Here is a 13,643-nt window from a genome sequence, read left to right on the forward strand (position 1 = left end):
CGTTTCCCAAAGAGTTTCTAAGATTTCCAAAGTTGGAGCCAAAATTATACGGTTTGCTTCCTAAACATTTTTCCAACTGCCAACAGACAATATTTTCACAGTATCTCTTCACAATCCTCTGGCTTGCACCATGTCCAGGGATGAGAAGTCCCGTTTGGTGGAGAGATTTCCTAGGCTGGTGAGTTTCACTTTGGAACAAAGATGGTTCAGTGGCAATTTCTTGCGGTTGTTTGTAATGATGGGAGAGGGAGCGGTGGGGAATGACGACTCTGACGAGCAGGAGGAAGCGTTGGTAATGACCAGAGTCAGAGAACAGAGGACAATGGATTAAAGGAATCTAATGAAAAGCAGCAGTTCTGCTCAGGGCGTTCAATAACAACTGCAGATGTGTCGGGCAGTGTATCTGGAAAGAGAAACAGAGATAATGTTTTAAATATGGAACATTTCTGATGAAGAACTCCAGTTTCCCAAGTCTAATCAGATTACAGGCCTGGTTTGCAAAGTAGGCTTTCTGTAGTTTGAACTGCTCCAGCAAGAGAGGATTCATAATGTAGTCAGCAGCACTCGAACCTACGTGTGGAAACCACAATGGATTTCGAATCCATCGCCTTAAACACTCGGCCATGACTACAGGCATTGCTACAGCGTTGAGCATTGACCAAATCAGCCGCGATCACATTGAAATCTGCCGCTGTCTTGATGAGTTAAATGCTTCCATCTCCTTTCATACCTTTGCTGTCATTTGTAAGGTGCGAGACACCAATGTAAAAGAAGAAAAGCGCAAAGTTAGGAAAAGATATTTGCAGCCAAATTGAGTCAAAATTATTTATTGAAAGGAAAATCACACTTGGCAATTTGCTAGATCTCTTTGCGAACATGACCAGCAGAGGTAATCAAGGGAGATATTGATCTAAGTATTCTTGGACATGAAACAAACAAAGGTTAATGACATATTCATTTCTTTTTCTGGCGAAGGAACTGGTCTTTCCAGATGCTCACAATGACAGAGATTTTTCCCAATTAAAGACAGCAAATAAGTCCCATCTCACGCTGATACCATCGTGAGCGCTGCTGTTTCTTAATGCCACAGAGTCAGGGTCAATTCCCGCCTCAAGCAACTGAATGTGTGGAGTTTGCACATTCTCCCCGTGGCTGCGTGCGCTTGCTCTGGTTTTCTCCCACAGTCCAAAAATGTACCGGTTTGTTGAAATGGCCGTGCTAAATTGACGGGATCAAAGAAGAGGAATGCATTTGGGCTCGGGCGGGTCGGTGTGGATTTGCTGGGCCGAAGGGCCTGTTTGCACATTGTAAGTATTCTAATCTACAGTAATTAATGACCAAGGTATGGTGCACGTTGTTCGATGTGGCATATATGACCTTTTGATTGTTTTCCTACAAAGTTTCTTTACAATTCAAACGGGAGAGGAAGAAGGGAAATGAATGTCTCCCATAATTCTTGCCTTCTTTTATCATTCACAGGCGGTATTTATTCCTGTACGTTTTTTTTTACACTGTGGTTACTGTTAGTGTTCTTGTAAGCCACACCGGCTGGTTTCCTCTTTCCTCAATGTTCCTCATCTCTACCCAAACACACGTTCCATCCTTATCTCCTGAATCAAAGTAGTCTCTAACCATTGCATAATTGCCACGGAAACTGAGCTTTTCACACGCCTGTGTATGTCATTTCCCAATATTAATTGATGGTTTACTGTGTTGTAGTTGTGCACGAGAAGAGGAAAACAAAATAGAGGCCGGTGGTCCTGGGTTTCAAACACACGTAATTGCAGCTAAAACGCAGATTACTGCACACAATGCGATTACGGAAGCATGCACCGAACCGTCAGGAAGCACACAATAAGTACAATGCTGGATATCATGTCAGGAACAGGACTAGAAACACAACAGAAATACGTCTTTTGGGTACTATTTTGGACGTATTTCTCAATGAGCTATCGTGTTTTACATACGTTTCATCGGGAGTTACCTCACACAAGGAAGTAACCAGTGCTGCAGACGGTCATATAATCCGTGTTCCAAGTCCCGGAGTCAGAGACACTCAGTGCCCTGTGTGTACCTACAATGAACAGCTGTGCATGGGGTTTACAGGGTAACTGAACTGCATGAATGCAGCTCGATGGTCGTCTGTCTGCTTCTCCTCTATAGTTTTCTGTGCAGTCCGTGCGTGCAATCTTGTCAACTACGTTCGTCTGGCACAAGATGGGCATTGGTCACTTGTCTCTGAGAGAGGCTGTTGGTTTATGTGTTGTCATAATTCTGAGTGTAAGGAGGAATCTGGCTGTCAGTTCCCAGAAACTTACTTTAATAAACGGAAGCGTGCTTTTAACTTGCCGCGTGGCATATACTTGTTGCAAAGTTCATGCACTGCGAATCACGTTGCGGGACTATCCAATTTTGGCAAAGGATTTGTGTGGCAGTCACGAGTTGCCACGACCAGCTATCCCTAGTAGAAATACGGTCAAATGGTAAGAACTACAAATTCGATTAGAGCAGCACAAGATTAATCTGACAGGACAAACAGAAGGCAGCCAGAAGATTTCTGGGTGGAGGGCAATCACCCAAGGTACCTTTTCATATGAAAGTCTGTGCATCAGTAGAAATGTGAGCAAAGTAGTCTATGTTGGTTATTCTAATTCCAGACAACTTGCGTTGTTCCCCGTTTACTCTGAAAGTGAATAGACATAGTTATTTCACCGTTATTTCGAAAGAAGATCCTGCATTGAATCTGTTCGCCGTTTTTTTGATGCTGTGGCGAAAATGGGGGAAATCGCGATGTGAAACGTTTCTATACTTTCATTTCCTTCATTACTGTCCTGGTGAGGGAGAAAGGTGATTGGCTTTCTCGATCAGATGGGGGCACCGGCGTATTGATGGCCTAATTTAATCACGGATATACTTGGAAATGTTCACTTTTAATAGTTCGTTGTTGTGTTTTGTTTTATGATACTTGAGTACTTTCTGGGACTTGGCAATACACTTAATCTCCAGTAGGTTTGGAATTGCCTCGCTGTTATTTGTGCGAGCAGTTCATGTCAGAGACGACTCACAGTGACTCAGAGATAGCACTTAAGCTTCGGTGTGTCTGATCATGGTACTGCCTTTTCAGTTTTGATTCTGTTCCACGTTAAGAGCTTTCAGTTTTTGGATTCGCTGGAGAGCAAAGTGGGTAATGCGATATGTGAGGTATTTTGCTTCAGCCAAAATCTTTGATGGCGAACTTGGGAAAATGTCAAGAAGAATGGTCATTGGCAGCAAATATCCGGAAAACCTTCATCTCTGGATCGGTTGGGCTCATCCACCCTCCAGACAAAATAGCCAAACTCGCTGGCTGAGTAACAATCAACATGCGTTTTTGTTTTTGCAAATGGTGTATTCAAACCATTGCCGGTGGCTGGAGCATCTCAGACTTGTCGAGCATGGAAACAAATCCCGCAATCCAACTTGCCCTTGCTGAATAGATAACCGAAATTAATCCATACATATCTACCAATATTTGTGCCTTATCTTTCCGAGGTCTTCCTGTCTATACACCCATTCAGATGCCTTTGAAATGCTGTGAGTGCACCAGACTCTGCCACTAAATGTGGCAATTCATTCCACACACACAAAAGTTCTGTGTGAAAAACATGTGTCCCTCACATCCCTTTTAGATTTTTCCTCTCTCATATTAAACGTTTGCTATGTAGATTTGAACTCGCGTGCCTTGTGAAGATTTGCTCCCTGACTATTTACTCTGTCTGCTTCCTCATTATTTTATAAGCTTCTGTGAGGCCATATCTAAGCCCTGAAGCTCCTGGGAATCTGACGAAGCCTACTCAGTTTCGTTCTCATGTCCAAGCAGTGCAAACCTTGCAAATCCTTGTAAATGTTTTCTGAACTTACACTTGCAAGAAGTGTGTCCAGCTGCCGCACTTGTTTGACCGCGTGGCCACTCTGGAGCTGCGGGTGGACTCACTGTGGAGCGTCAGCAATTCTGGAGAGTTACGTTGCCTCCCAGGTGCTCAGGCCAGGGATGTCGCCCTTCGGCTGAAGAGCATTCGAAAAGGGGATCGTGAACAGTCAGTTGTCTTGGTGCAGACAGGCACCAACGAAAAAAAACGTGATGAGGACCTGCAGGGAGAATTCAGGGATCTAGGAGAGAAATTAAAGAGGAGGACCTCAAAGGTAGTAATCTCGGGATTACTGCCGGTGCCATGTGACTACCAGCGTAGAAATGAAGACAAAAACGGCACGGTGAACACGTGAGTTGAGGAATGGTGCTGCAGGGCGAGTTTCAGATTTGTTGGATTTTGTGACCAATTCTGGGGAATGTGGAGCTATAAGAAAATTGACGATGGACATCTGAACCAGGCGGGAACGTATGTCCTTTCGGGAGTTTTTGCTACTGCTGTTGGGGAGGTTTTATACTGATGTGGCAGGGGGCTGGGAACCATAAGAGTAAACAAGTCGGCAGTGAGGTGGAAACTGGAAACGCTAAGAATCTGGATGATAGCATTAATAATGGGAAGAGTAGGCAGAGAGCATATGAATGCCAAAGAACTGGTGGCCTGAAATGCATCTACTTTAATGCATGGAGTATCGGCAGATGAATTTAGGGCTTAGGTTGGTGCCTGGAATATGACGTTATTGCGATCACAGAGATTTCGTTGAAGGAAGGGCATGGTTGGCAACCAAATGTTCTAGAATATAGACACTTCAGACGGGACAGGGAGGGAAGTAAAAGGGGAAGGAGTGGCATTGCTGGTCAGGGATGATATCATGGCTGTGCGAAAGGAGGACACCATGTAGGGCTTGGGTAGTGAGACACTATGGATGGAGCAGTGAAATAAGAAGGGTGAGGTTAGATTTTTGGGGCTGTATTACAGAGAGCGTGAGGTGTAAGAAAAAAATAGTTAAACAGATCATGGAAAGACGTAGAGGCAATAATTTATTGTTGATTGGAGAGTTCCGTTTTCCCAACATTGACCGGGATAGTCTTAGCGTCAGAGGTCTGGATGGGATACCATTTATAAGAAGTCTCCAGGTGAGTTTTCTGGAGCGGTATATCAATAGTCCGACGAGGGATTAGGCCATATTTTTAACTGATATTGGGGAATAAGCCAGGGCTGGTGATAGCAGTTGCCATGGGTGATTTCTTTGGGAAGTGTCCAATATTCTGTAAGTTTTAGAATACTTATTGACATAGATCAGAGTGGTCCTGAGGAAAGAGTATGAAACTGGGCCAAAGCTAATTATATCAAAATTCTGCAGGAGGTCGGAAATGTGGATTGGACCCAGCTATTTGTAGGAAAGTCCACAGTACATTTGTGTCAGGCTTACAAAGATAGGTTAAATAGAGTGCTGGATAGGCATGTCCCGTTGAAGGCAAAGGATTTGAGAGGCAATATTCGTGAACTGTTGATGATAGGCCAGTTGTACGACTCGCCAAGAGGAAAAGGGAAGCATACATAACGTCTCGGCAGCTAACAACTTAATGGTCCCTGGAGGAACATGAGAAGAGTAGGACGAGTCTTAAACGAGGTATCAAGGGTGTTAAAAGGGGTCATGAAACAGCTTCACGCTAGCACAATTAAGGAGAATCCTAAAGCCTATTATTCATATATATGAAGCAAGCGGGTAACCAGAGAAAGGATTGGTCCACTAAAGGAAAATTAAAGAAGGCTGTATGTCAAATCTGAGAGAGTGGGTATGATTCTGAATGATTATTTTGCGTCAGTGTTCACTGAGGAGAGGAATATGATGAATGTTGAGGCTGCAGGAAGACATTTGATTAATCTGGATCATGTTGACATAAGTAGGGAAGCTGTGTTGGGCAGGCTAGGAGTAATTAATGTGGACAAATCCCCAGGAACGGATGGGATCTATTCCTGGTTCCTGAGTGATGTGAGAGAGGAAATATCTGGGGCCCTGACAGATATCTTCGTGGCATCCTTCAGCACAGGTGAGGTTCTGGCCGACTGAACGTTGCTCATATTATCCCTTGTAAAAGAAGGATAGTAGGTATATTCCGGAAAACTACAGAGCAATGGGCCTAACATCAGTGTTGGGAAAGTTTCTGAAAAGGTACTGAGGGATAGGATCTATTCATATTTAGAAAATAATGTGCATATCAGTGAGAGGCATAGAGTTTTTCGGGAAAGTGCCCAAGTTGATAGATGAAGGAAAGGCTGTTGATGTCATATACATGCACTACAGTAAGGAGTTAGATAAGGTTCCCCATGTTAACCAAATACAGAACGTAAAGTAACATGGTGTGCAGGGTGTTCTAGACAGGTGGGTAAAGAATTAGTTGAGCAATAGGAGACAGAGTGGCAGTTGAATGGAGTTTCTGGAAATGGAGTAAGATGACCAGTAGTGCTCCACAGGGGTCAGTGTTGTGGTCACTGTTGTTTGTGATATACTTAAATGATTTGGAAACGAGCACTGTTGTAATGATCAGAAAGTTTGCAAATGACACGAAGATTTCTGGTCCAGCAGAAATTATAAGTGACTATTAAAGAATACAGGAGGATATAGATATACTGGAAAATTGGCGGAAAAGTGGCAGCTGGAGTTCAAAACAGACAAATGTGAGGTGACGCATTTTGGTCAGTCTAATTCTAGATGGGGTTATACAATGAACGGAAGAGCTTTGGGGGAAAAAAAGTTGATGGATAGAGAGATCTGTGAATGCAGGTCCATTATACATTGAAGGTTGCTGCACAGGCGGATAGAGTGGTCAAGCAGCCATAGAATATGCTTGGCTTCATTGGATGGAGTATTGAATAAAATGGCTGGTAAGTCATGTTAAAATTGAACAATACATTGGTCTGGCCACACTTAGAATACTGTGTAAATTTCTGGTCGCCACGTTACCAAAAGGATGTGGACGCTTTGGATAGAGCGAGTAAAAGGTTGAAGCGGATGTTGCCTCATATGGATGGTGCAATCTAGGAAGAGAGGTTGAGTAGGTTAGGTTTGTTTTCATTAGAAAAAAGGAAAGTTTGAGGGAGACCTTTTTGAGGTTTACAAAATCATGAAGGGTACAGACAGGGTAGAAAGAGAAAAGTTTTATTTCCCAGGTTGAAGGATTAAACACCAAGAGGACACGTTTTCAAGGTGAGAGGTAAAAGGTTGAAGAGGGATACACGCAGCAACTACTTGACACAGCGGGTGGTGGGTGTCTGGAGCGCGTTCCCAGCAGAGACGGGAGAGGTAATCACGGTAGATACATTTAAGAGGCGTCTGGACAGATGCATGAGCAGGTGGGGAGCAGAGGGATACAGATGCTTAGGAATTGGGTGACAAGTTTAAACAGTAGATTTGGTTCGGCTCAGGCTTGAATGGATGAAGGGCCTGTTCCTTGTCTGTACATTTCTAAAAATCTTTCTTCCTAAATTCCGCCAATTGCCTTACAAAATTTGCGAGGTCTAAGTGCCTGAAGGGAATCCATGCTGAAACACTGGTCATAACAAATCTGAGTGTTGGTTTTTGTGTGGTAGCGTGGTCGAGTGGGCAAATGTGCTGGATTTTTTTTAAGCTTCAGTTTCTATCGAATCGTGGCTTCGAGTACCAGCATTGTCAGTGAGCAACTGTGTGGAGATGTATGTGAGAGAACTGCGCATGTGTGGATGCCTTTTAATTTGAGTGTTTGCAGCTCCTCAGTGTGCTTCCCCTCTCGGTGATAAAATCAGCGACTGTCTCTGAAAACAACGCAAGTTCCTGCTGTCCGACAGATCCTCATATCCCGTCGATAACTTTGCTTTTGGATATCGGCGATGCCAGTTTCTGTATCTCAAATGGTGAGCGCAGTTGGCTGAAATGTTGGTGGTTCGAGCCCACCCAGGGAATAAGCCTCAAATATTTCAGCACAAACATTTACCCCGGCCATGTATTGACACTGGAACCGGGAAAACTCATCCATTATTCACCGTAAGTCCGCAGGGAGTGAGACGTTTTCACGCAGCAGAATACGACATCACTTTCTCCAAGCTACCGATGTCCACAGAAAGCGGCCATTGCAGCTTCAATCAGCGACTTTCTGCCAAGCCATGGGAAACAACTCGTGGAAACTCCTTCCTTAGTAACAGCGGGAAGGAGCAAAACTTTCACTTTAAATTGGAAAGGGCTTCAGGACATTGGAATGTTGCTCCAGTGTTATAAATAAAACTTCTGGAACTTGGAACGTGTTATAAGTAAAACTTCTGACTTGAAAATAAGAAGTGGTATAGGTTTTAGGTAGAAAGAACAAAGAAAGTGTTGATTGAGACGACTCTGTCTCGTCAGCAAATGGGAAATGCCCAAAACTGTAAACGGAAATGATTGGGTTTCCTTAGGTAATTTCCGGACTGATTTACTGTCTGCCAGAGAGATTGGAAATCACATCAGCGACATAAAGGTGAGGGTAAAAATATGAAGATATTAAGGTTGAACCTTAAATCCCTGGACAAGATTGGAATAGGTTGTAATGCTTTGAAGGAATAACTGAAGTGAAAGGTGTGAATGATATTTTTGTGATGAGGAAGAATTAACTGGATCCTAACAAATTGTTGATGAATTATGCTCGCAATGTAAAAGCAAACTAATCCACAGCGCACTGTGCTTTGTTATCTCTGTCGGTGCAGTGTGAGATGCTTACTCTGAGGCTGGTGGGTGCAAGCCTCACAATGGGCGCTTTCAGTGCTTAATACAATTCCGGCTCTTCGTTCCACGTGCAGTATTGCAACCCTTCGCAGGGCAATGTTCTTGCTGCTTTCATTGAAACATCTGTCCGCCTGCTTTTGATCACACATCGGTTTCTGAGTGAACACTGTTTCCATTTTACTGGAGGCGCCAGAGACAACTTTATCAGTGCAGCCGAAAATACAACGAATGATGTCCGTTTGAAAACGTGAGGTTCCAAACCAACCGTGCACCACCCAAAGTGTTCAAATGAACGGAAAGCGAATGGCCACTTGCAAGTGGTCTGACAGAGACGGATCAATGTCACATGGGCCCTGAACCAATTTTCAGTGATTCAGATTGTTCTGATGGAAACCGAAGGGTACTCTCCCTCAACGTTTTGCAATTGTTCTTCTTGTGTTTAACGTAATGAACAGTATATTGTCAGTAACGAGAGTGGATGTGCGGCAGGATCGTGAGGTTTCAGTGTGGGATATCGACACAGTAAGTCAAATAACCCCAGAGCACGGGGGAGCTATTTGTTCCAGGATCACTGCCATCTTCTGTTTCTAAACCAACAAATGAAATTACTGGAAACTCTCAGCAGGTCTGGTAGCATCTTGGAAATATAAATCGATTTAAGACTTCGGGACTAGTTGCATTTCTTTTCCATGTCCATCTCCACCTGCTTTTGCACAGTCTTCATTTTTACTGAATGTCTCCTGACTTCCAACTTTATATTCAGCTTCTCTCTTATTACTTCCTCTCCAACCATTTTCTCAGTCTCCAATTTTGTATCAGACCTGTTCCATCTTTCACATTGCCCAGGACTTCGAACTGAACAAATAACTCTGTTTCTATTTCCTTAGATAGCAGATGGCCAGAGACTGGAAGGCAGTGTTGTTCCGAAAACTCATCCATGAGTTACCCCGATTCCACAGGGAGCAAGACGGTTACACGCAGCAGAATACGACACCATGTTCTCCAATTCCCCCGATGCCAACTGAAAGCGGCCACTGCAGCTTCAATAAGGGCTTCCTGCCAAACCCTGGGACTCAGCTCGTGGAAACTCCTTTCTCATTAAATGCTCTTCCCGTGGGAAAGGAACAAAACTTCCATTTTAAATTGGAAACGGCTTCAGGAGATTGGAAGGTTGTTCCTGTTCTTGGAACGTGTTATAAACAAAACTCCTGTCTTGAAAATAAGAAGTGGTAAACGTTTTAGGCAGGAAGAACGAAGAAAATGTTGATTGTGAGGACTCTGTCTCGTCAGCAGATGGGAAATTCCCAACACTGTAAACGGAAATGATTTGGTTTCCTAAGGTAATTTTCCGACTGATTTGCTGTCTGCCAGATTGACTGGAAATCACTTCGTATGAAAATATTCGGGTCGAATCTTAAATGCTGGGACAAGTGTTAAATAGATTGTAATGTTTTGAAGAAATAACAAAAGTGAAAGATGTGAATTATGTTCTTTGTGATTGGGAGGAATGAGCTGGATCTTTGCAAATTGCTGTGCCAGGTAAATTATGCTCAGAATGAAATAGCCAACTAATTCGTCGTGTGCCAAGCCTGGATATCTCAGTTCGATGAAATAGGAGGTGTTTAATCAGAGAGTCGTGCGTCCAAGCCCCATAATAGTCGTTTTCACTGTTTAATAGAGTTCCAGCTGTTCGTTCCACATGCAGAATTGAAAACCAACGCTGGTGGAGCTTTCTTGTTGCTTTCGTTGACACATATGTCCCACTGCTTTGATCGCATGTCGGTTTCTGAGTGAAAACTGTCTACACTTTCCTGGAACCACCAGAGACAACTTTATCATTGCAGCTGAAAATACGATGAATGATGTCCATTTCAAAACATGATGAGATTCCACTACATCTGTGCACCAACCAAAGTGTTCAAAGACAAAGAACGCGAATGGCCATTTGTTCGTGGTCTGACAGAGACGGCTTAATGTCTCATGGGTCATGAACAACAATTAACTGATTCAGAATGTGCTGATGGAACGGAACGGAGCTCTCCCTGAACGTTTTGCAATTGTTCTTGTTGTGTGCTCATGTAAGTTTATGTATGAACAGTTTATTGCCAGTAACGAGTGTGGGGATGGGGAAGGATTCTGAGGTTTCAGTGTGGGACAAACGTGATCTGATCGAACGGATAAATCAAATATTCCTAGAACATGGGAGAGCTGATTGGTCCAGGATCACTCCCATCTTTTGTTTCAGAATCAACAAATGAAATTGCTGGAAACTCTCAGCAGATCCGGTCGAATCTTGAAAATGAAAACCGAATGAGATTTCGGGACGGATAAACTTCTTTTTCCACCTCCATGTCCCTCTGCCATTCTACAAACTTCCTTTTTAATGAATTTGTCCTGACTTCAAACTTTATATTCAGCTTCACCTTTATTGCTTCCTCTCCAAACATTTTCCCAGTCTCTAAAATTGTATCATGATTGTTCTATCTCTCACTTTGCCCAGGACGTCCAACTGAACAAATAACTCTGTTTCTATTTCCTTAGAATCCAGGTGCCCAGAGATTGGAAGACATAGGAGGATGGTTAGCGCTTTCAGAATATCCAGTCTGCTCCGCCATTTGATCTTGGCTAATATCGTTCTTAACCCCATTCTCCAGTCCTCTCCCTGAACACTTACTCCCCAGTTTTAGGATCCAGTCTTTTTCCTAGAGTGCGTCCTATTCCGTCCCAAAACCCTGCACATGTGTTGGCAGCTGTTACACCGTGTCTACTTGTTATCAATCTCAGTTTCCGTGATTCTCGGCAAAAACGAACTGTTCTGAGCAGCTCGATCGGGTCTCTGGCCCCACTGAGATTGTTGGGGAGCAGTAATCATCTTCATCTCCTACGGAAAGGATCGGCGCTTCAGAAAAAACACGGACAGAAAGAAAGATAGACTTGTGTGTCAAGATATGTGGAGGTAATTGCTTTCTGACCTGGTCAGTAAACCTAACTCTGTATATTCCCGCACATTCTAGCTGGCGAAAGGGAATATAAGTCCAATTAATTGCCATCTACGCTTTTATTCGATATGTATTCTTCCTTGCTCTAAATATGCAGGGATGTTTCCAGCACTGATGGTCACCATTTCTAAGAGTGCATGCCGCGAGCCCTGATATTTTCTGGAGAGTAGCAGTATCAGTTTGTGCGAAAGTGGCCCAGTACCAAGCTTAGAAGAAACATTGTTGTTCCCTCTTTACGGACGACAGTCTTTCATATCATGATTGACGGGGCTTTATTGCATACTCATCAGCAAGCCTTGTTTTGAATTTACTCGCCCAATACTACTGTAGCGATGGAAAGAATATAATTCCGAATACCTGCTGCGTGAATTTCATTTTCAAATTTCTATTCGCAGTGGTCCTTCATATGTGGCGATGTTTAAATGACTGCTGGCCATCCTGTTTAAGAGTGCAGTTACATATGTTCCTCTGTCTTGGCGCTGCAGGGAAAATTGTCTGCGACTTTTCAGCCAATATTTCCTGGATATTTCAACATGGTATTCTTTATTTTTTCATTCATGTCCACTTTAAGAATACAGTTACCGGGCACTGATCCTTTCTGTAACAACAGTACCGCATTTGCTTTACATGCGAAGGTGGCCTGGATCAGTAACAAGGAGAACATTCATTTCCTTCTGTCACAGCGAACACTGGATTCATGATGTTAGTCTTTGTCAAATGCATCCGAAAATGTGCTCTGAAAGCTTCATTTGAACGCTGTCTGGCGTTTCTCAACGTGTGTGAACCAAAACCAGAAATCCTCAATCACAGTTTGGAGCAGTTCACATATTCGAGTTTCGAAGCAGCACACATGGATACAGTTAATTCAGAATGAAAAGATTTGCAGGCACAGATGAACTATCGACTCTTGTTCTCATACTGTTACTAATATTACCGTGTGGCCTGAAGTCTAAGCCGTGTTGTAAATGAAAATGAGGAAATCACAGACAGGCTGCCGAATGACAGTATGTATTTTATTTTCTTGTTCTCACAGAGTTCCAGGAAAATATGACAGCGAAGGAGAGGAATGCAAGTCAAGTGCAGCTCTGGTGAAACACCTTCTGTCTGATTCAGTCATCAACAAGAAACGTGAATGTGACTAAAACGGGAAACATTTTCACAACTCGAACAAAGAGCAATCACGAACAGTGACCACCTCGTTGACATCTCAGATCGCCTTTGACCTTCCCTGAATATGTATAGGAACTAATTTTTGCACATCTCAAAGTGAGAACTGTTTGATTTACCGACAATAAGTGAGTCACATGTCCTTGATTCCCACATAGGTTTCCAACTCAGCTTGCAGCCAGGTTGCAGTTGCTCATGGCTCTGCTGGATAATGCACTATTACGGAGAAATAAAATGAAAGTTGGAACTCTTATTGGCTGTGGGTTTCGAATAATCTTGCTACGTGTTCTGCCATTCTCGGATTCCAGTGGTAAAGCAGTTTTTCAGTTCATCTGAGCAGCAGGAGAGTCGGCGTTTCTGGAAGGAGCAGAATTCATCATCTCCAGTGATCACATTATCTGAGGGGAGAAAATGAGCAAAGTTTCACACAGCGAGTAATCGGAATTGCATTCCGTTTCAGCATGGCAGCAGATATGGGCCAGCAAATTCAAAGCCATATTTTCCGATGAGAACAACAAGCACGACCGCTCAGATAGAGCAATTCCTCCCTACCGCTTATTCTGCAGAACTGGTACAGTTGCTGTGATTCTGCTGCAGGTTATCATCAGGTACATGCTCTTGGGTTTCCGGTTTTGGCCTGTGTGCTCGCGTGGCTGAGCAAGCTGAGACTCTGATTTCAGATTCCACTTCTTAACAAGGCTTGTGTTTGCATCCCTGCGCAGCCACGTGTGCTAATGGATTAAGCTGGCAACGTTTTGCAGGGATGAGTTTTGTTAAAGTTGAACAGAAAAAGTAGTCATTTCTTCGAACCCGGCTGTGATGTGGCACAGCAGAAAA

At 43.4% G+C, this 13,643-nt stretch overlaps 1 non-coding gene across 1 annotated transcript; it reads right to left on the minus strand.

Moving 5' to 3' along the window:
- Window positions 1–549: 549 nt before the first annotated feature.
- On the minus strand, window positions 550–631 carry trnas-cga (transfer RNA serine (anticodon CGA)). Its single transcript has one exon. It is a non-coding gene; the product is annotated as a tRNA-Ser (tRNA).
- Window positions 632–13,643: the final 13,012 nt, after the last annotated feature.

The sequence above is a fragment of the Chiloscyllium punctatum genome, chromosome 27 (assembly GCF_047496795.1).
Source record: "Chiloscyllium punctatum isolate Juve2018m chromosome 27, sChiPun1.3, whole genome shotgun sequence".
NCBI classification, from domain to species: domain Eukaryota; kingdom Metazoa; phylum Chordata; class Chondrichthyes; order Orectolobiformes; family Hemiscylliidae; genus Chiloscyllium; species Chiloscyllium punctatum.